The sequence below is a fragment of the Strix aluco genome, chromosome 6 (genome assembly GCF_031877795.1).
Source record: "Strix aluco isolate bStrAlu1 chromosome 6, bStrAlu1.hap1, whole genome shotgun sequence".
Lineage (NCBI taxonomy): Eukaryota > Metazoa > Chordata > Aves > Strigiformes > Strigidae > Strix > Strix aluco.
Genome location: NC_133936.1, coordinates 37,282,846 through 37,305,765, shown reverse-complemented (window position 1 = coordinate 37,305,765; position 22,920 = coordinate 37,282,846).

Here is a 22,920-nt window from a genome sequence, read left to right as displayed (position 1 = left end):
AAGTCAGGTTATCTTTGCTACAAATGGTAAGATTCAGCCAGAGATTTCTGGACTTTTGTCTATTCCTCCCACTTCAGCTGTCACATATGTTCAGCAACATAAAGTGAAGAAAAGGGGGCAGCCAGAGGTCTCCACAACAGCCACTGAAGATAAAAGAAGTTTATACTAGTTCTTTGACGGGGTTGGTCTGTCAGAGAAGCTGTATTTCCCCTCCTAACAGGATCTGAATACATAGGGCAAACTATGCAACTGTCTTTGCTTATCCAGGGGATACGCCACAACTTCCACCATGCAAGATTTGATAGGTTGGTAAAATTTCCAGCTGTCCACCCCCTCATCTGTTAAGGGTTTGTTAGATCTGAGAAGAGGTTCTATCTCTACAACATTAGCGAGTCAGGACGAAACCTCAGCTCAGCACATGTTTCTTAGCAGGAATCTTAAGCTTTTCCAGATAGATTTCACTTTGAATCCAAACACTGAAAGCAAAGTTGAGGACATTCAACTGTTTGAACCCCAGATGAAAAAACAAGGGAGCGGGAGCCACTGACAATCAAAATTGTTTACTTTCAGAAAACTATAATCTTCTGGACACGAATGTTTTTGATTTAGTTCTCTCCACTCAGATATTCAATATCTGAAAGAGACAAGAAATTTTATAACACCCACTATTTTTTGCCAATAACTGTTAGTTTTGTTTATGTGACCATGCTTATCCTAAATCACACAATAAAGTGAAACCCGTTCCTGTCTGTTTCCTTCATATATCATCACTGTCTTCAGGGAACTTGCTGCTAACTGAAGCTAGTAGAAGTTTCTTTTTCTTCTTGCAGAAAAGATAAAGCCAAACAAAAGTATTAATTTTTTAAAAAATCAATGAAATATGTTACACAAGTTCTACTACTGGCTAAAACCTCTATAAAATATTACAGAGTTGCTTTTAGTTACCTTCATTTTTTTTTTTTGTACTGCTGAAGTCAATTTAATTTCGTGCACACGCTAGATATCAGATTACTTGATACATTTTTCACCAACCACTATGCTAAGAAGCAGAAGTGTTACATGTTATTGCCATCCAGAGGAAGATGCCTTACGAACATGTGTGCGTGTATAATATGCATGCAGACACCCCTCTATTGTAACCTTATGTACTTCCCAAGTAACAGAAAATAGGGCTGTAACACTGAAGTTGTTGCAAAATAAAACTTCTGGTTCAACATAAAAGTAATTAACTGGAGCATATTGAATGTAGAAGCAGTAGGTTAAGTGCATAGGTTAATGTATTCATGTTATTTGTATGACAGTTTTGTACCTTCCCCCCCACTCACTGAGGCACAAACATGTCTACTCATTGCAAAAGCATCTCAGACTACCACCTTGATCTGATCAGCATAATTCTCACCTGCCACCACAGACACGAGATCACTGAAAATGAAATGTTTCACTTCATTTGACCTTTTCTTGTAGAAATATATTAAACATATATAAAAATTGTACATTTTCTTTCATTGATTTCAGAATGTATTCATTCTGAAAACAACAGAACACAGATTTCAAGAGCTGTCAGACACGCAGTTTACTGCTGTTCTAGATACTAAAATGCGCAGGACTTGGAGAACATAAAAAACAAAGCTACAGTTACATGCTCAGAATATAGAAGAACCAAAGGAGAATTCAAATATTTGCCAGCAGGTTTCCCAAGCCTTATTTTTTGTTTATTTGCACATTTGCTATGCAGACTACTTAGACATGGTATGCTTTCTGCCCTCTCTCATTTTAATATTAATTATTAATATATTCCATAGTTATATCTGCATAAAAGCTTATGTGTGTATGTGCATTAACATGAGTATATAAATATTTATGCACACACCCAATAATTAAGGCTTTTCTTCTGCACATGTACACACAGGCTTAAATGCAGAAGTGATCTTATTGAATTCCAACTGGACTATACTCCCACATTTAAAATCACTTATTTTTACTACATATCCTGACATTAACATTATCCTGTACATGGTATAAGCAGATTTTCAGGCTTTGCAGATCACCTTCTTACAGAAAGGGATACCAGTATCAAAGGGCATGAAACTATTCTACATGCAACTTTTTCTTATTTGCATAATAAATACCAGTCTTGGGACAGAGATAGTCAAGTGACATGTCTTTTACTTCCCCAGGAGCCTAGCTCTGTGCTTAACTTTGGTAACTAAATTAGATCAGAGAACAGGGCAGACAACTAATACTCCTGCAAGTAAAGAAGGAAAAAAAAAAAAAAAAAAGCAAACATGGAACAAAAATAAAGAAATAACTATTTTCCTTGAAACTTCAACACACCATGTGGTGCACCAGCAAGTAAGAGCAGTGAACTCCCCTGTCGATAGTAACACAGAAGCCTCCATAGCCGTGCCACCTGCTGACATGCTGTAACTAGTGCCCCAGGATAGCACATTAAAAAAAATAATTTATCACAAGGTTTGAACAATAGGTTCACAGAAGGTTCAGGAACTTACCAATACTAATTTAATTTCTTCTGCATGTGGTGGTCCCATCTAAGACTCTCACCATCACCTTACCGCGATTCATATTATAAAACTCTCACATGCTACTGCAACAGTGCAAAGGGCTTTAATTAGGTATTTTAGTATTCTGAAAAGAACTTTTCATGTCTTTCCAATGAGGTATCAGCTATACTAGCAGGCATAGAACTTCAGTTTCTTACATTTGAGACTCTGGACTTACTGCCTGTGGCCTTCATTCTGCAAGATAAACATTTACTCTGCTGGCCTCTGGTCTCCAATAGGTGTATGCCCTGAAGAAGTTCCTAGTAAGGGCTGCACAATGTAGGACAAGGCAGCAAGTATAGCAACCTTTTCCTGTAATAAAGACATTTATAGATTATATTTTTCTTTCTTCATGTATAAAATAGTGGTATTTTACACATTATAAAATGACAACTAAATAAACAAAATAAATACCCACCCAGAAGTCCATGCTTATTCCAACTTGGATTTGCAGTGAATGATTTATTCTGCAACTGCAAGTAGCTGGAGTTCCTTGGAGTGCTGAAAGGTATTTATTTCCTCCCAACAGGGGCCCAGAAGCATGTCTTTAGGGATCTTAAAGCTTATGGTTACAAATCCCCAGTTTTTCCAGGCTTGTGACTGATTCCCAATCCATTAATTATATGATAAGGAGTTGCTAGTCTGGTTTGGAGAACCATCAGTATCTGCGTGTCTTCACTCTACATCGTATTTCATATGATAGAAGTACATACAGAGTCCGGTTTCCTCCAAAAATGTAACTAGCATCTTTAAGTGCCCAAACACTTGCTTTACTCCAGATGATGCTATTGAGTGCTTTCAATAATCACATTACACAGGGACTACTTACTGTCACTAGATACTCTTCTCTTCTTTCAAACCATTCTCTACAATCAATACTATTTTTCTTGGTCATATTGGTCAATTACTGGATGGGTTTGGATAGAACTATAAATAAAATTAATTGTTTAAGAACTTCACCCCTCTCTCATCTAATTTTTATAATTGGTCCCAGTATTTAAATTTTTCATGAAGAAAAAAGTCTATTATCTCATTCAAATCAGTATTTACCATTAAGTTTACCATTAACTTAATTTGTAAAGGCAAGCCTCAGATGAAATTAGAAATCCTGAATTATTCATTATGAGGTTTACTAATTTTACACTATTATTTCTTATGCGAAACTTCAATGTGTCAGACCAGAAATTTTTATTTTCTGGCATGGAATAAATGCTTCAAAACACTCCCTTGAGAACAAAATGTAGCTGTCACATTGAAGATAATGCATTTAATCTCTTTGTTACATTACAGCAATTTTAATAAGCTTTATTATACTGCGTTTCTGTATAGCAAGCCTGCAAAAAAATTCATTTACTAAGTAAGCAGCACGATGGTCTGTACGTATCCACTTAACAATTAGATTAGTGCTTTCAAAATAGTCAAAAGCAGCAGTAAATTCCTTTCATAAAAGCTGACAAACACAGCAAGCACGTCAGTCATTCCTTAAAGCAAAGATGACAGCTACTTTCTAATCTTCACTGATTCAGTTGAATTTGGATTCAAATTACATATGATTTCTAGCCTCCTATTTAAACCTTGCTCTGCTCAAGACCTATTATACAGGTTTTTGATCTTAATTTATTTTAATGCTCGTATTGAACCATATTCTATTACCAACATGAAATCCTTAAATATGTTGATTATGTATAAAATGTGTTCCAGTTTTCAAATAATTTTTAAAATTTCGCATCTGGAGACCAGAAATTAATTATGTATATAAATCTAGCTGTAACATGTGAATTAAAAAAACAACTCTCTGGACATCACTTTCCTCTCTCATGTTTAAATGGTTACTGCAAAGGCAGCCTCCATTTACTACAGGCTCATAACAAACAGCAAAGTGTCTTATGAGCATACTGCTGTAATAAGATTAAAGTGCCAATCCCATACAGCCTGTGTAAGGATTTGGCCTCCATGTATTTTTTACAAGCATTCAGATTTGTATCACTAAACATTTCACTGTTAAAAGTACAATATACTCTTTAAAAAAGTCCAAACAATGATCCCTCAGTATACATTAGAGCCTAGGGAATATCAGTACTCTGGCATTTTATTTAACTTGTCTTCCTTTGCCCTTTACAAAAATAGTACAATTTTAACAAATATTTAATTCACAGACTACAACAGCCTATACAACATTGAGTAATTGCTACAGAATACTTTATGAATTAGAAGCACAACAGCAGCTACCATGATAGTATCATTAAGCCGAAGCAACGCACTGCTGCTTTGTGTAGGAAAGTGCAAAGTTACACTGACTTTTCTGCTATTTCTTTTTTTTTAGCAGTGTGAACTGCTAAAATTCACCATTCTCATTTAAGCGGGGCAGAAACAATCTCATATACGATCGGAAACTGCAGTAATAATAAACAGAGTAATTCAGGACTTCATAAACTGCAACCTATTTAAAGCTGGAGATGATTACCTGTTATAAAACATTACAGTATAAGACTCACCAGACAAAATGGAGCCAGTTGTTGTCATGACCATGTATCTAAAAGTGAGACCTCCATGACAAACCAGAATCAACTTATTTAGCATTTGAAAACCATCGAAGAATTAATAAATAAAATTAATGAGGGGAATAATATAGATGCAATCTGAAAAAAAAACAATATAATAAACAGTATAGGACTATTTTTTCTAACTCACAGTAAGGAAACCAGCAAGTTAACTGGAAGCAGTTAAATATATTCACAAACCCGTTTTGCTAATAAAACTTTCAGACAGTGCACACTGCTCACCTTGGAAAAGACTGCTTAGAAAGATGAGCTTTGTAATACTCCCCTGAGAATGTGCAAACATGAGTTTTGGTGTGCATTGGAAAGAAGCAAATTTAGAATTCAGAGACCTCGAAATGCTTCATGGCTTCTTCTCCATCTATAGGTCCCCAATTAAAGACAGATGTTAAACATATGCTTCAGTCTATTTCAATTTAGGAAGTCAGTGAAGCATGTGCTCAAGGCTTACATTCTGCACAGGGATCATTGTAGAAGTGGGGAATTTAGTAATAAGTAATACTTAACTCTTAAGTAGCAGCTTGAATTAGTGATCTGAAGGTGTTTAATGTGGGAAATCACTATCATTAGCTTCATTTTAACAGATGAAAGAGCTGGGACACAGAAGTGAGTGATTTGTCTCCAGACATACAAAAGCCAATTAAAAAAAATCTAGGGAAAAAGCCTGTATTATCTGATTCTCAGTTCAGACATACAGTCTCTCCAGCCATCTAACACAACTACCCCAGTTGTTACATTTAACAGAAAAAACCCAGCGCTGTATCAATATAGCTATTGTAAACCATCAGATGGTGCTCTGAAAATAAGAGGGTAATGACTACCAGATCTTCACATATTCTGTAACACAAATCTGCAGTAAATCTATTGCAACACAGTAAACAGATGCAATCGTTGATTAATTTTTCTAGAGAATTAGAACCTGAATCTGTCAAAAAGTTGGTGATCCAGATCAACTTGATATGTCTTCCTCCATTATACTCATGATTTTGGAACAGTTTCTGAATAATCTACGTATCTTTCTAGCCCCAGATAGCTTCCCCAGGGACAATAAACCAGATATTTGCAAGACATTTTTGACAAAATAAGTTTCCAAAAATTTCCTCTGCTTTTACTGAATTCTTGACCAACTTCAAAAAAGCATGCAGACTTATTACAGGTGCATGAATGGCTGTCAGTCAACTGCAGTGATTCCCAGTACTCATCATACAGCACAGAAGTATCATGAGCACCTTCTGGAAAATGGCCAGGACTGACAACTCTTTCATTTCAGCCTTCCTCACAGACTTACAGGCAATGTTACACTCATCCTCATGTGCCATTTTCATTGTCTGTGCCTTCAGGTCCAAACCAACTCTTAAACAAGTTAAATGAAATAATCTCCTGTTTTGGCAGTAGTATGTACACAACACACACGTGTTACCAAAACTCTGATGTTCCCTCATTGCTTAATCAGCTGTCAAAACTTATCGCTGCCTCTGTTTTTTCACTAATGCAAGATTTATTTAACATTCAAAAAGAGGCGGCACAGGACTCTCAGTAACCAGTAAAAGAGGTTAAACAATACTAGCATTTGATCACTATCCCCAGCAATGAAAATCATACAGACAATTTCAGCCATCAATAAAGCAAAGCTGTTTTAACAGAAATAGTTGATCACTAGACAGATTATTTACATTCTGTATTTATGCATGTTTTAAGTCAAGGGAAAGTATTTTTCCAACTGCTATTTTACTACAGTCCTGAAAACATGATGCTAACAAGACTATGCTAATGTTCAGGTTTGGAAAAAAATCAGATCCTCAGAGTTTCATTACTTATTTTGTAATTATTTTAACTATTCCCTCAACAAAGAGTATTTTTGCTTACTTCTTTAGATTTCACAGATTATGTACAGAACTGCCTTTTAACAGCCTCTCTCTGGGCTCCCACAACCTTAATTCATTTGAAAACTATATAAACCTCTGTGCCATCTGGTAACTTTTTGCAATGTAATTATCCTGATAAATGTATGCATTATATTAGACATTTTCCATTACAGAGGTGACTAATGTTGCTTCTATATTTACAAATCTGTCTGCAGATTTCTGTTACAGGTCCATTTGAGGAGGCTAACAGACTTGTTCATTTAAATTTACAACTTACTGAAACTTGACACCAAGGTTTTTTGCCACAAGTTATTTAAATTATGTACTATTGTTTATTCAAATCAGTTTCGTGTCTTGTAATTTAGGTATACAAAGTAACAAAAACGCCACAGAATTTTTTGCACCTTTTTTGTATGCTGACACATGAAATTTTGAATAAAATCACTGTTCGTCTGTGAGAGGAAAAATAATGATTGAAGCAGCAGTTTTTCCCCTCATTTGGGAATTTCAGGAAGGCAGTTATATGTCTTAAAGTAAGTTCAGGAAAGACAGGTGACTTTGAAGTTTACATCAAAGTATTGTATGCACTCTGTCTTACACAAGACAACTTGAAAATATTATGAAGCCACATGTAGCCCAGTGCTTCCTACTCAAACATTCAGCCTACCAGTACACGATGTGTTACATCATAGCTTTGTTCATCCCAAAGAGCAGTGACATCATTGACCTGATGAGCAGTATTGTGACTAAAAACACTCCAGGAGAAGCAGACACACTTGTGCTTCTCTCTGTGTGCGTACAAGTAACAGATATTCAGTACTGTCTGATACCTCGGTATGCTGAAGGGAGGCACAGCAGCCTCCCTTCCCTGGGGGAATCAGTGACTGCTGCTGCTCAAGACATTAAAAAATACAGCCTGCACTTGCTGAGTTGAGAGCTGATAGCTGCCTGCCTTGTTTTCCTCATCACTTTTCCCATTTCTTCCTCCTTCCACCTTTCTGTATCTCCAGCCATGCTATCCCCTCCCATCCAAGGTTTGTCATGGCAGTTTCTGGCCTTTAATGAGCCCTGCTCTCAGGGAATACTCACTTATACAAATTATAAGTTTTTCCACCTGAAATACCTCAGAGCTTCACAAACAGAGGATTCAGTAGGGATCTACAGACTGAAACCAAAAGACTAATGTCTTTAAAAAGGCAGCTCAAAACACACAGGGAGTCAGCCTCAGCTACGCCTCAGTCATGCACTCACTCAGCAAACATCAGTGTCTGCAGTCCGTAGAAACTCGGCATAGAACAGTTGATGTGACAAAGTCTTGTGGTCTCACACTAGTCACTGCCAAATTTTCATAGCGCCTACAGACAATAGACAATTTGTGAAATTACAAAAAAGCAAGACTGATAGAAGGAGGAGAGCTACACTTTATCTTCATTTAGAGAATAACAATATTTTGTGTACTCAGCTTACTTAACATTTGCAAAACTGAACAAGAGGGAACTGAAGAAATACTTTCTGCACATTTCATAGCTATATAGCTAGTCATGATATTAACTACGGTTAGTAAATTCCCTTAACATTTGCCTTTTTTGGTAAGTTAATGTTATAAGGCTCACAGAGCAACACACTTTGCTTTCAAAAGTGCCTTAAAGCAGCCACTCAATGTGCTTATGAATCATATTTAAACTCTTAAAAATATCTAGGCTTTTTTAAATCTTTGAAATATAATCACTTAGGTAAATATGAGACATCTACTCATTTCCCAATATATGACACTTCATTGTGCTAAAGATATTAACTTTTTATATGAAATATATCTAAAATAATTTGTGAATTGCTGTATCTGTGCTCCTCACTAGCAGCAAATTATGAAGGCAGCAGGGAAAGGGTTTATTCAGAAAGACGTGCAGAATCACCAGTTGCATTGAGTCCTGCCAACAAGCCCCAGTTTCTCAACTTTGACTCTATTTCATTTAGCACAGTGGCACATAATGTTCTTCGGTTTGGGCACCTGGGTTGGGGTTCCCCCAGGAAAGCTGTCTTCAGTGTTTTTCTTTTCAGATACTGCTACAGATTACTAAAATGCAGGAGGAGACAATGCTGGCAAATTCTAAATCACCAAACTTTTTATTTAAAACTCAACACTTTATTTTGTGGTGCTGACAAATAACTAGGTATCAGTGGGCAGACCACCAAACTTCATGATTAGATGTGCCAGTACAGAAGTACACTAATTATGCAGTTAAAGATTTTTTTTACTCTCTACTGAAAAGGGAGCAGGTGGCTAAATTAGACAAAATTAATGAAAAAAGCAGCACTTAATATTAGACAGGCACATTTATCCTTCTTCAATTCAACCATTAGTAGTCAGTTTTGCTACTGAGTAGCAACAGGCTGGCTCAGCACTAATTAAACCAGTCATTATCACAGCTAGGTGTTTACAGCCTTTAAACTTCTCACTCATTTCTTCTCCCATCGGTTCCTAGGAAAAGCATTTGCCCTTTTTAATCCAGATAGCAAATAGGCCAAAATAAAAAATGATCCTATTTAGGGCTGTTAACCAAGAGGTTAAAAAGAGAAAAGCCTTCCACCTCGAGGCATCCTAAAGGATGAGCCGGAGCATCTGGGCCAGGGTGATGGAGGAGGGCAGCCGGTTCAGGGCCTGCCAACATCTGCTGACATGGCAAAGGTACATGATCCCAGTGAGGATTCCTCAAGACCCACAGAGACCTCCCTGGAGCTCGTGTCAATCTTCCCAGTGGCTGCAGGTGATGTTCAGACAGTTGTTGATACTACATAGACTGATGCATTGCGACTGAAGGTGGGGCGGGGAGGGGGGGGAACGTGGCTTTCCCTTGTTGCTGTGTGAAGATAAGCTTTTACACATTGTGATAATGCAGCAAGACATAGAACGTCTGAGTTTCATTAAATAACATTATTAAACAGACGGGCTCACACCCTCCGTGACAGTACAGGGATACAAAGCTTCATTTTAAATGAGTGCCATTCTAAAAGTAATTTGAGGAACAAAACAGAACAAGGCAGAGCTGTAACATCCATAGTGTTTCTAATTAAGGCTAAGCTCCTATACAAGCCTACTGCAAGTCACATGTGCATTTCCTGACCCATCCAAAAGCTGTACTTCAATGCCCCAAACTCTGAAAATGTGTTAGGTAAGTCCCTGGGATCTCCGAAGAATTTCCTGAAAATCAGGGTCAATGATAAAAAGTGCCTGAAAGGGTTTGTAGGACTGGATCTTGCAACCAGGCTTTCTATATAATAATATGAAGAGAAATAAGCCTGATGAATGCTAATAATAACAATAATTCAGGAAACAAATGCAACTATCAAAAAAACCTTCTTTCTTCCTAAATGATGTATGAATAGTACATAAGTCTTGGTACAGATGACTTCTCCACGTCAAGAAATTAACCCAGAGATATTTGAAATGGGTAAGACTTAAACCCAGTGTCACTGAATTAATGATTCTACTATGGTGACGCATAGAATGTCATTCCCCAAAGACAAGGAATCCCCCAAATTAGTTTCTATCCATCAATATAAATTAACATCATTTAACACGCAGGTTTCCCCCTTATTGTCCCGTTCAGAAACATATTCCAATTTTCAAGCTGACCACCTGAGGTATTATAAAGAGCACAGAATTCTTAGAGTAATCTTAACTGGGCAAGCATTAGTGTAATAAGAAGTTACCAGTTTACCAGTATCCACCCGGTCCAGCTTTGCCATATGACAGCTATTGTGAAAAGACAAAAACATTTTCTAAGGACACACAGTAGTCAGATAATAAAGCAATAGATGTTTTATAAACAACTCCACAGGCAGTTGAGTTGGGACATCCCATTAGGAAAAAACAGAAGCTTCCTTCGTGCTTTTAAAAGACTTCAGCAGATATCTGGAATTGTCTTTCCAGTCATGAAAAGCTAACTTAAGCCATGTTTTTGAACTGTAAATCCTTTTTGTTTATCTGTGTCCTAACTATACCTCATTAAGAATCACAAAGTAAAAAAAGATCAACTTAATCATCACATCTGAACAATTAGCAATCAAAGTGGACACGAGTTTTTGAAGATGACTATAGAGAGAATTCAAAAGGAAAGCCACCTGGCTTCAGAAAGCAAAAATCTGCCCCAAACTTTGAAGCAATGATTATAACCATTGAACAGGGAAGCTATGCTCTACTATGCCTTGCAGTCTGGGTTCTCCTAACACAAACCTCAAGTAGCTTCTGGAGCCCATTGCACTTCCTCCCCCTTCCAAGGACCTTGGGCCCAATCACTCATCTGCTCGTCACACCAAGGAAAAGAGTACATCAGCGGCTCTGGTCTGACAGTGCTGGCAGTCAACTGAAGAACAGCGTTAAGTCACACAATATAAAGGCAAGCAGAGAGAATCCAATTATTTGACAATATAGAACAAGTCTGGCAGGAGCAACTGGAAGTTCACTTGAAGATTTACACAAGCCTGGCACCAAGCAGCTCAATACTGTGCTGTTGTGTGAATAAGCATTTATCTAAAAGTTGAAATACTGTGTGTCACTAGGCCCAACTTCTACATCTGAGCTCAATCTTCCTTTAAAAGTATCTAATCTTTACTTCTGAATGTACAAAAACCATGCAATATAACTATTCCAATTTAAGAATTCCCAAACATGCTGGCTATGAGGGCTTATTTTTCAAACCTTCAAAAACTACACAAATATCAGTGAAAATAAGGATGTGGCTCATCTGCTGAATAGCTGCTGCACAGATATAAAATATGTCAAGCTACTTAAGCACAAAAGAAATCAGTAAGCTGCTTTTTTCTTGCTGGAATATTTTGCTTATTCTCTTCAGCCACTAACAAGATCACTGATTGTTTATTGCTGGTTCTTGTGGAGGTTTTAAAAAGAAAAATTATCCACAGACGTATCATATAAAACTAACTACTTTGACTAGTATAACCATGCAAGTAATTAAGTCAGATGAAATTGTTTTTCCTCATTCCCATAAGTTTTGCAAGATTTTAAAATAAATTTTCTAAAACAAATGACATTATTAACAACAGAGAAATGATTTTTAAAAGAAGTAAAAGAGCTCAATTGTTTTCTTTGCTTTCCTAAAAAAATGAAATGAATTTTTAAACATCTCACATAACATTGAATGTACTGGTTCTGCCTTTATTTTTTTCTTTTTTAAAGTTTGATACCTAATGTCAGTAAAAATCCTCCAAGTGCCATGATATGAATATAAAAATTATTTTCACTGGAATTCGTATTTCCCCTTCCTTATCAGTGCTGTGATCTGCTATAAAGGCATCGTCTAACTATATCTAAATCAGTAGCTGGGGGAAGGGAGCATGGGGAGACATAACAGGCAAAAAAGAGACCTTTCCTATTGCACAGAGGCAGTTACAGTAATGATTCAAAAAATGCAGTGGGTGTGCTGCAGATAAGTTCTCAGAGCACCCAATGCATTAAAATGTCTCTCACTATCAGGTATGCAAATATTTGAATATATAAAAAGCATGGCATTCCAGTGCAATCGGGGAACAATGGGACCATTTCTAGACATTAGGAATGGTACATCTTCCTCATTAGATTAATTGAGAACTAGGCAAGATAGCAATTGTGCAGATGTCACTGAACACTGCACTGATATGCACAGCTGTCAGCATCAGGTATGGTACCATTGTGTTTAATGCTTACATTGCCTGCATGTGACAGTCTCAGTAATGAAATGCTAGTTAGGAATGGAGCAGAAATATAGCTGCTTTCTCCAAAGAAATTAGATGGCTCCAAATCACCTAGAAACAGCTGCCAGAAAATTGTTTGAGTTATACAACTTGAGATTTTCAGAGCAGCAGGAACAGATAATTTGCTAGAGTTCAGCAAAAACAGTAAAAAGGCGCCAGAGGGACCTGAGCTAGGTTTACTTAATGCTCCAAGGGGATATAGAATAGACTGCTTCTCACAACTGAAATGTATTCATTTGCAGTTTCAATGAAATACGATTAACCATGGGAAATCAAGGTTGATCATGGAGAAGGACAAGTTTTTGGAAATATAACGAAAAACATCAGAGTCATTCTTTGCAAGACCAGAACAACAAAGCAAGTCTGATTTCTGATTAGATTTTTCAGTAACAAGTCAGGTAAAAGTCTACCATAAATTATGCAAATTGTGGATTGAAAGTTATAGTTTCCTCAGTAGGTTATTACAAACTATGTGAACAGTATCAGATGTGCTTATGCAAGAGAAAAAGCCACACTAATTTATATCAGATGTCACAATCGTGATTTATCATAAGAATAATTTGTATAACCCATTTTCATCTAAGATTCTCCTCTGTGTGTAATTGTCTTTTTTAAACTGCCGTGCAAGTGTCTTAACATCTAAACTGCACCCAATGTGCAAAGCCATAGTACTAAGTAATGATGCTCAGCATTTGACGTCCATCATGCTCATGTTGCAGTGAGAAATTTATAAACTATGACCCTCAATAACATAAAAAAATAAATCTATTAAAATATACATTAAGCCTGTAGTGAGAGATTTAAAAATAGGAGTCTAGCCCTAAATTCCTCCTAAAATACATACACAAACATTCATATTTTGGTGTTGCCCACACATTCCAATACTCGCCATTAAATAAGATCAAAAAAGCTCTAGAATCTGTCAGCATACAAGTCCCTTAAACCTCACATTAGGAAATCCCAGCTAGAATATTCTTATACTTTGCATATACTTAGAATTTACTGGGCATAGGTAGACATAATTTCTTATAGAAAAGCTAGGAGTTGAAAGGCAAGGAAGGGAATATTTTTATACTAATCCAATTATATTCAGCTGCAGAGTTTGCTACCACAGTATTTTCGGACTCCTCCTAAACTTAACACACTTGTATATTCCAGGATAATGGTGAAGTTGTTCCTCTTAATTCCTCATGGCAATGCTGCCCTTTTCTGTCTACATAGCTTCAAACACTTCTCCAAACTTTAAAGATGGATCCAACTTTATAATTTTTTCACCAATGACCAATTTCTCATCATATGTCTCTTGAGGAAAGCAGTTTATTTATCACATGTTCAGCACTGATTCCCAAGCATTCATTTACTGATTATTTCATTATCAGCCTAAGAGCAAATATTGATAAGAGTTAGTTTGGTTTATTGTCAAGCTAATTACTTTTCCTATGCCATTGTTTAAATTATGTAGGAATGTGTTGACAACATTGTACTCTCTCAGCAATTTGTTATTTGATGTTGCTTCCAGTATTAATTGTGCATTATTAAAAATTCTAATAAAATGGTGACACTTCAGTACTAGTACATCCACATAGACTTACATTAACTGGAAGCAAAAAAAAACCCACAAAAAACCCCACCATAGGCAGGAAATACAATTCCTTCAATCAAATTAGTTAGAATACTCTATTTAGTTTGCTGCCTTGGTGAATTTGCTTAAATGCTTCCTCTAAATTTTATTGACAGTATAATGCTGGTTCTAACAGTCAGCTCTTCAGTATATTAATAGAGCTCATAAATGAATATAAAATATTAAAGAAGGTTGGCATTCATTACTGCTAAAAACAACTGTATGCACCGAATCCTAATGCAATGATTAGCAACCCTTCCACGGCCGGCAGTGGAGACCTCCACATGAAAAGTGCATTACGGCCTCTATTTGCATAAACACTTTCAGATTTTTTTTTCATAATTGTAGACAGAATATTATATTCAAATCTCTTCTCTAACTATCCAAGAATTAGTATTTTTCAAGTAGTATTTCAAATGAACCGTTTCATCCCGCTCCTCAGACTAACACAGTTCCACACCATTAGTTCCATAATCATGGATGAGAATTTGGTTCTCAAGTCTTCATTTTAAAGGACATTCATACGCAAAAAACCCACATCCTATCAATTACTTCAACATATTAAAAAAGCCTGAGATATCTATGGAAAAGATCATATTAGTCACATCAATGATTTAATCTAATATTATACACAAAAGCACAAGAGTTTACAGTTTCAAAAGGAAAGTGTAGTTTTGATTGTTTTATTGCTGGAGAAAAGGAGCATTAGGATTACCAAATCTAGGTGGAGGTGTCTTTAAACATTTCACTGTGACATTTTAGGCACCTTATTTTTTTTAAATTTCACTTTCCTCTCAATGTTTTTTTTTTTTTTAATCTCCAGATAAATAATAGAGACTTCAACAAAAGAATCATGCAAAAAAATGTATTCTTATATTTAGACTGTTAATTCATATATTAAAGTTAGATCTCTCTACTTTCTTTGAGTATTTGTACATGTAATTCTATACAACCTAATGCTACTCAGTTTTCTGATAGTTCCTGGCAGCAAATTTCGTAAGTTGTCATACATCACATAAGAGGTGGAGGAAAAAAATCCATTAATTATACAACTGTTGCTAAACAGCAACATTTTTCTCCCCACTATTGCACAATCAGTTTCACGTGGAAATAAACTTACTGAACTACTGACTTAAAAGGTAGCATTTCACCTCCTTCAGAAAACTTGCAGTTAGGGGGCGAGGGGACCCAAACTCCTTATTTTTCAGCCAATTACTGCAGAAATACATATCATCACGGACCCCTTTACACCTTCAGGAAACCTACATCATATTTACTTCTTTGACAGGTTATTTTCAAATAAGTAATCTTTTCTAGTTGATCCTTTTGAAATTTCTGAGGTAACCACTCATTAGTTCACATACTTGTGACTTCATATGCACCCCTCTTCTCCAGCCTTCCATGACACAAGTAAAACAACAGTGATTGCTTTGCCACACAGTATTTGAGGTAACTGAAACACCTAACAAAAAAGAGGAAATAAATAGCCCTCAAGGGTATTTGGGGTAAAGAAGAAGAGAAAAGGAACTACACACACTGCTCTTTGCAATGAGCATCAGAAACAAAAACATGTAAGAAAAAGCAATTGGGCATGATATTGTGAGGCAATTAAGAAAGTGAACAAGTGAAAACCTTACATGGTTTTGGCTTTAGCTTTTGATATGTTTTTTTTACCCAGTTCTTTAATAGAAGTCAACAAGCACAAGTTGTCTGGGCTGTCATTGACAGCAATACAATGACAAGACACATTTTTGTCATGAAAGAAAGAAGGAGCTAGTAAGGCAGAATTTGAGAATCGAAATGCAGAAGGTCATGCAGAAGGCTGGTCCAAGAGGTTAAGGTCCATTTCAGATTTAAAGACAACAAGAAGTAAGGTAAAGCAACACAGGAAGAGCCTTTAACATTAATATAACTTCTTTCACTAAGTATATATGAAAGTAGCAAAGGGGAAAACAAGGGTATGGATTAAAGTTAAACCCAAATCCAACCTATGGCATAAAGAGATTTGTTTTCAGCATCTTCCCAGTCCCTGTGCAGTGTGCTACCAATCTACTACCCTATCTAGTTTCTCAGTTCACAGCAAAGCATAGCTGAATCCCTGCATAGGGATGTGACCCATCCCTATTGCTACTCCATCCTTTCCATCCCTGCCATCTGTCATAAGTGGTGCTGGATATTTAATGTGGGCCTGTTATGTCTGTCAAGTGTCATGAAAGAATTTTCTAAGCAAAGGTGTTCTAGTCATTAAAATTGATCTTGAATTGTTTTGCTGGCCAGAAAAATAGCAAGAGGGTAAAGAGGCCTGTGGGCAGGATGACTGTACAAAAAACCGCAAACAATATTTGGTGGTGCGAGAGACTGAAATGTCAAATGACTGTCTCAAACTTGCTTGTGTCTGTGCACACCTCAAGGACAAGCTGCAGCCTTTGGATTAGTCTAAGGAATGTCACCCAAAGAAGCAGGAGTGTATTGAAGGATGCACCCCCCAATCCCTTGCAGTTGCATGGTCAGACTCCTCAGAAAAGCCTCAAAGGGGGAGACATGGACTGAGCAAAACCAAATGTTTATCACTAGCTCCATTATGTAGCCATTTGTGGCTCTATTGTGTAGGCCAGACACCATTCATGCATTGCTAATGAACTGATAAGAGGCGAGCATTTCTGCCCCAGAAGCCAGATGATTGCTTAAGAAGCATGAAGTCAGCAAAAACCTGTGGGACCAAAGGAAAAACTACAGGTGGGCAGATATGCTAATCAGCTGATACGATGAACTTAAAAGGCAACAGAAAACTGCTCTGTGTGCACCCACCATCGACGAACCAAAGACTGAGGACCAACGGGACGCCACTGGATGCATGGTGGTGACTATTCTTGCGACTCTACTCTGGATGCTTCTCGATTTCTGTCTTTTCCTTCCATTCTGTCCTACCGCTACCCCTCTTCACTTCTAATAATAAAAACTGGTTTGGGTGTACGGCGTTTGACCTCATTTGTGTTTTAATCTCACTCTTGGGATCATATCAAAACCTCCCCTGATGTTGGATCGGGACAGGTGGGAGGATCCGAGTCTTCTTGGGTCAAGAACCTCCAAGCAGGAAAAATGAGAACATGTTTTGCAGACTTGGGGCAATACTGATATATATATTTTCTCCTTGTAATGCTTCAGGGAGAGGAAAATATTCTGAGCTGTGTTATTTTTGCAGAGTTTCTTTTTGGTTTCTGAAATAGCTCAATGCAATCTGTAGACCATGCTTTATACCAATGCCTTTGTAACATTTGGGAGTGCAAACCCTACTGGGTTCTGGCACTGAAGCTGCATTCTAGATACATGCTTTAGCATTCCCACCCTTCGGAGCTGGTTTTTGAATGGAAAAATTCCTTGGCTGAAAAAGAAATAAAAACCCCAGTATATTTCTACTGATTTCTACATAATCATAGTTCAAATAAGAGTGATATAAGCTGGACACTACTGTTGTTTATATGCCAGTTAATCAAACAGAAGTTAGTAGTACTGTACCCTGTCACTTTGTTACTTCTTTTGCCATACTGAAGCGTAAGTAAATCAAACCACAAAAAGACAAAACCACAAGTCATGCTGGGCAGTGATTTGTGTATCTGCTTTCTTTCCTGACATATTTCTTATCTACAGTTGAGCAAAACAGTTAAATATCCAATGGTCTCATTTTGAATTGGGTCAGACTGTTGCCTGACTTCATTTTGTGACCTGTTCTTTTCTTGAGAGCAAACTGACTCCAGTATTGATTTCTCCAACGGGATACAGAGTGCATGTTACTGAAAAACATGAAGTGGTTCCGTTTTGATCTTTAACACTGACCATGAAGTGCCTGGTACTATAAAAGACTTCCACATGGTTACTTAAATTTGGGGATATCTGACCTGTCCTATGACTTCAGTGACTACCTGGCTGCACGCTGCAAGTGCATGAATAACCTCTGCAAGGCCAGAGCAGAGAATAGAAGCTTTTACTGAAGTTTTTTTTTCCTGCAAAGCACAAGAGAACAATTTAAACTGTCCTGGCTACTGTCACAAAGAAGCTAGTGACATCAAAGCTAGAAGCCAACTGGGCTGGATGCAAGTGTGAGGACTTGATGAGAAAGCAAGAAGTATGCTATGAAGCATGAAACTCCATTCTTCCAGTATGCATCATGAAAACACACATACAAAAGCCTCCACACAATCCACACAAAACTACAGGGCATCTGACATACCTGATAATCTTCTTTTATATGATATAGGTACTTCCAGTGTTTTCAAAAAACTTCAGCAGTGCCTCTATTAACCTGTTAACCTGCACAGCTGTGAAAAAACCCATATTTTCCTCTTATAAAAAAAAAAAAATATCTAGGTTCATTTTATCAGCTAAGCAAAAGCTGCACAAAGTTAAGCTCGATACAAGCTCTTAGTATTTTCAGAAATTGTTCTGAATGGCACTGTCATGAAAAAGATTTGGGAAAGGAGATTAATTTCTTTAAAGTGTTGTTTCAATTAACTGTCTAGCATTTACAATTACAGAGTTTTGAAAAGCTGAAGCAACAACATGTTCTAATTAATTTATACAGCAATAACGGTTTTGGCATAAGGTTAGAATCGCACGCCAATGAAACAGATGAGCAGGCAAAACTGTCTCGCACTGAAAAGACAACAGGCCTCAGTAGGCTTTCTTGCAAAGTCCATAACTAATAAGTATTTACACAGAGTGAGTGACTGGAAGACCTTCACCAACCTTTTGGGATATGTGTGCATGGAAGAGAGGCAAGTGTCCAGGAAGAGGACAAGAAAAGAATTCCATGTGGTTACACACACACACTTCTGCTTTTACTACATTTAGCAAGATACAAGTAAAGTGATGAAAAATTGACACTAGAAAATACTGTCTGTATTTACCTCATCTTGGTCTTTTATCACAGTCAGTATCTGTCTTCCAAATTTCAAAATATTTTACAAATATTAATTTCAAATAAACTTGCAAAACTTTCTTACAATGTATCCTGTTATAGTAAATTTGACCACTTTTTATAAAGCTCTGAAGAAAGATCAACAAGTTTCTGCAAACCATTTTTGAAGTGCTTCTCAAGAGTTCCTCAAAGAAGTATGTTCCCAATACAGTCTACCAGAAAACTGTAGTATCACCATCTGAGAAAAGAAACCTGTCTGGGGGCTTTGATGACAAAAAGTTTATTTATTCATCTTTTACAAGTTTAACTTACACAGCAAATAATCCCTGCAGTGACTGGCATCATCGTTATTCCAGGTGGCACAGTTACACTTTAGTAAGTAAAATTTAGCCAACACTATATAAAATATCATATCTCTTTAGTTTCTTATACGTGTGGAAAAAACATTTTTAGAAACAGTGGTATACTTTCATATTTATTTAAAAACAAGATTTATTGCATGTTAATTACTTCAAATTGTTATCAAATGAATATTGATTTTCATCCACTCCTAAACAAGACACAATGCATATCAAAATATATTGACATAACTCTTAAAGTTACTAATTAAAAAATACAGGCAATGTAGTTTTTGTGCATGCAACATTTGCTTCCATTAACATCACATATTTGTGCTTGCTTATACCTATTGCCATTTTCAGCCACTCTAAACAATGAGGTATTGTTCATTCCTTTTTCAATGAGGCTTGATCCTCTTTAATAGAGAGAAACAGTACTTACCAGTATGAATTTGTCAAATTTCTACGTTGTTTGAGGTGCAAACAACTAAGTAAAATCACCTGCAAGCAGGCATGTCCAAAACCACATGCACACTCCCCTAGATCCTGAACACATTTACAATGTTCCATCACAAAGATCTAATTAGATTATCTTATACCTGTGAATAATCTACAAGTGTTTTTAAGGGAAGCTAGTGATGCCTGTATGGGTGGAGATTTCAAGATCAGATCTTTGAAAAACTGAAATACGTATTAGCTTCTTATATGCAACTTTTTGTGCCACACTTCAAATTCCTGACATCTCTTTTGATGCGTTATTACCCTACATATCACCTTCTTAAATAAGGCCCCTCTGGGGCCTCCAACATAAAAAGGACATGGACCTGCTCGAGCGGGTCCAGAGGAGGTCACAAAGATAATGAGGGGGCTGGAGCACCTCCCCTGTGAGGACAGGCTGAGAGAGTTGGGGGTGTTCAGCCTGGAGAAGAGAAGGCTCCAGGGAGACCTTATAGCGGCCTTCCAGTGCTGAAAGGGGCTACAGGAAAGGTGGGGAGAGACTCTGAATCAGGGAGGGTAGGGATAGGATGAGGGGTAATGGTTTTAAACTGAAAGAGGGTAGATCTAGATTAGATGCAAGGAAGACATTCTTCCCTGTGAGGGTGGTGAGGCACTGGCACAGGTTGCCCAGAGAAGCTGTGGCTGCCCCCTCCCTGGCAGTGTTCAAGGCCAGGTTGGACGGGGCTTTGAGCAACCTGGTCTAGTGGAAGGTGTCCCTGGCCATGGCGGGGGGGTTGGAGCTAGATGATCTTTAGGGTACTTTCCAACCCAAACCATTCTATGATTCTATGAAATAGTTAAGTGGAGATAAAATACAGTAAAGAAATATGGATTCCTCAGGACTTCAATATGAGAAGATACAGTCTCTACTCTCTCACGACTTTGCTCTATATCTTCTTCTGAGATCAAAACTTTCATCACCACTACGCAGAATTTCCTTCTGCAGGACACTAATTCACCCCTACTCTCCCTGCTGCTAAATGCTGCCCAACTCTCAGTACACCACAGCTATGGGTCTGGACCATGCACTCGTTAATCAGATCATGTGGGTGCTGCTGCCATCTGGGTCAGAGTCCAATTCTGATGTCGGAACAGAACAGAGCCAGAAAGGGCATTGGGAGCAGACTGTTTGCACCTCTGTCTGCCTCCTGGAAGTGAAGGGTTTCAGCTACTATCTAGATTCATGTACAGATACCACAAGAGACCATTTAAATACCAATTAATTAGTGCCATTACCCCTGCCATTCAATTAAGAAGTATTTTTCATTGAATAAACACAGATACTGAGACACATTTCTACATTTATTTTGCATAGAGCACTCCTGTGGATATCCATGAAGGTTTCTTGTGCATACACAGAGAGCATGCAACTCAGCTGTAAACAACAGGACTCTGCAATGTGGACCAAAGTGGTGAAATTTACTCCTGGTTCTCCCACAGCCTCTCAGAAGATGCCATTGACACGGTAGAAGGACCTATGGTGTTGGCGTAGTTGCTTATTCAGAATGAATATTCATTTATTGCTAACACTGAGGAAACACGTTAATGAGAGATGCTGTACAAAAACAGTTTCAGGATGGAGAAAAAAGAAAAACAGTACAGCATATACAAGTCTTTGTACACTGATGACCACAGGATTAAATTAACATAGATGTTTTTGTATATGTATACTGATATCCTAATCTGTTTTATCATCTCGGGAGGAATGTGTGAGAAGGGAGAGAAAAAAGACCCTCTTATTCATTGGATTTTCCAAAATGCTCTAAACAAAAACTGGTTCAAGTCGATGGAAATTTGACTTCTTATTTTCTTGTTAGCAATTAGACCAAGGTGACAGGTTGTGGATAAACAAAATCTCATGATGACATTTTCATTTCGACAAGCTAATTGTTGTCTGTGGGATGGATGGCTGAACACAAGGAACAGTAAAGTGTCTGACAGGCTAAGGATAGATACCAGGTTATGGTTTGTTACAAGCCATCAATGTATAAACTGCCCACTTACAGGGCATCTTTATTCATAACCTTTCCAAAATGTCTTCTCACTGATTGTATCACAGATAGCAAGGTCCGCCAGCCCTACCTTAAGCTCAAGTGCCAGATGCTTTTCACAGGGTTAATTAATCAAAAGGTACTTGCTAATTAGGTGACTTCAACATGTCTAGATAGCTATATGAAACTGCACTTGTATCTCTGTCCCATTCTTATAATTGCTTTAAAGAGGTAAGGCCTATGCAATGTAGCCGTGTGCTGCACGACAGAGTCAGCAGGAACCTACTCTGATGATGCTTAGCCCATCTGCCACACAAAGCATTTCAGTGAACATTTTTTACAAGCAGTTTTTCCACTGCCAAGCGAATTTTCTTCACCTCCTCAAGTATTTTCCACATATTGTCAATAATTAAAATACAGGTTACAAACCAACCCCTTGGTAAGAGATTAGGGAAAAATTTACATTGAGAAGAGATGGTTATTTTCTCTTTGTTGAGATAGTTTATGGTAGTTTTCCATGTACCAATACTGCTATCCATCAGGGATGAAGTTTCAAGTAGTGAATAACAAAGAGGGATGAATAAGAGACAAAAAAACCTCTAGTATGACTACCAAGCTTTTCAGAATAGCAGTGTGGGTTATGACAATACTTAGACAATATAACAGGATGCTTCCAACATCCAGATAATACCTACCAGCCAGATGTTATGCAGAAGAACCCAGTCTGAATTCAGTCAAAGAAGAAATCATCACATGTGGGGGAAGGCACTTAATTCCTGAAGGATATTATTCCTTCATTCAGTGCTATAATACTTAGAGGTT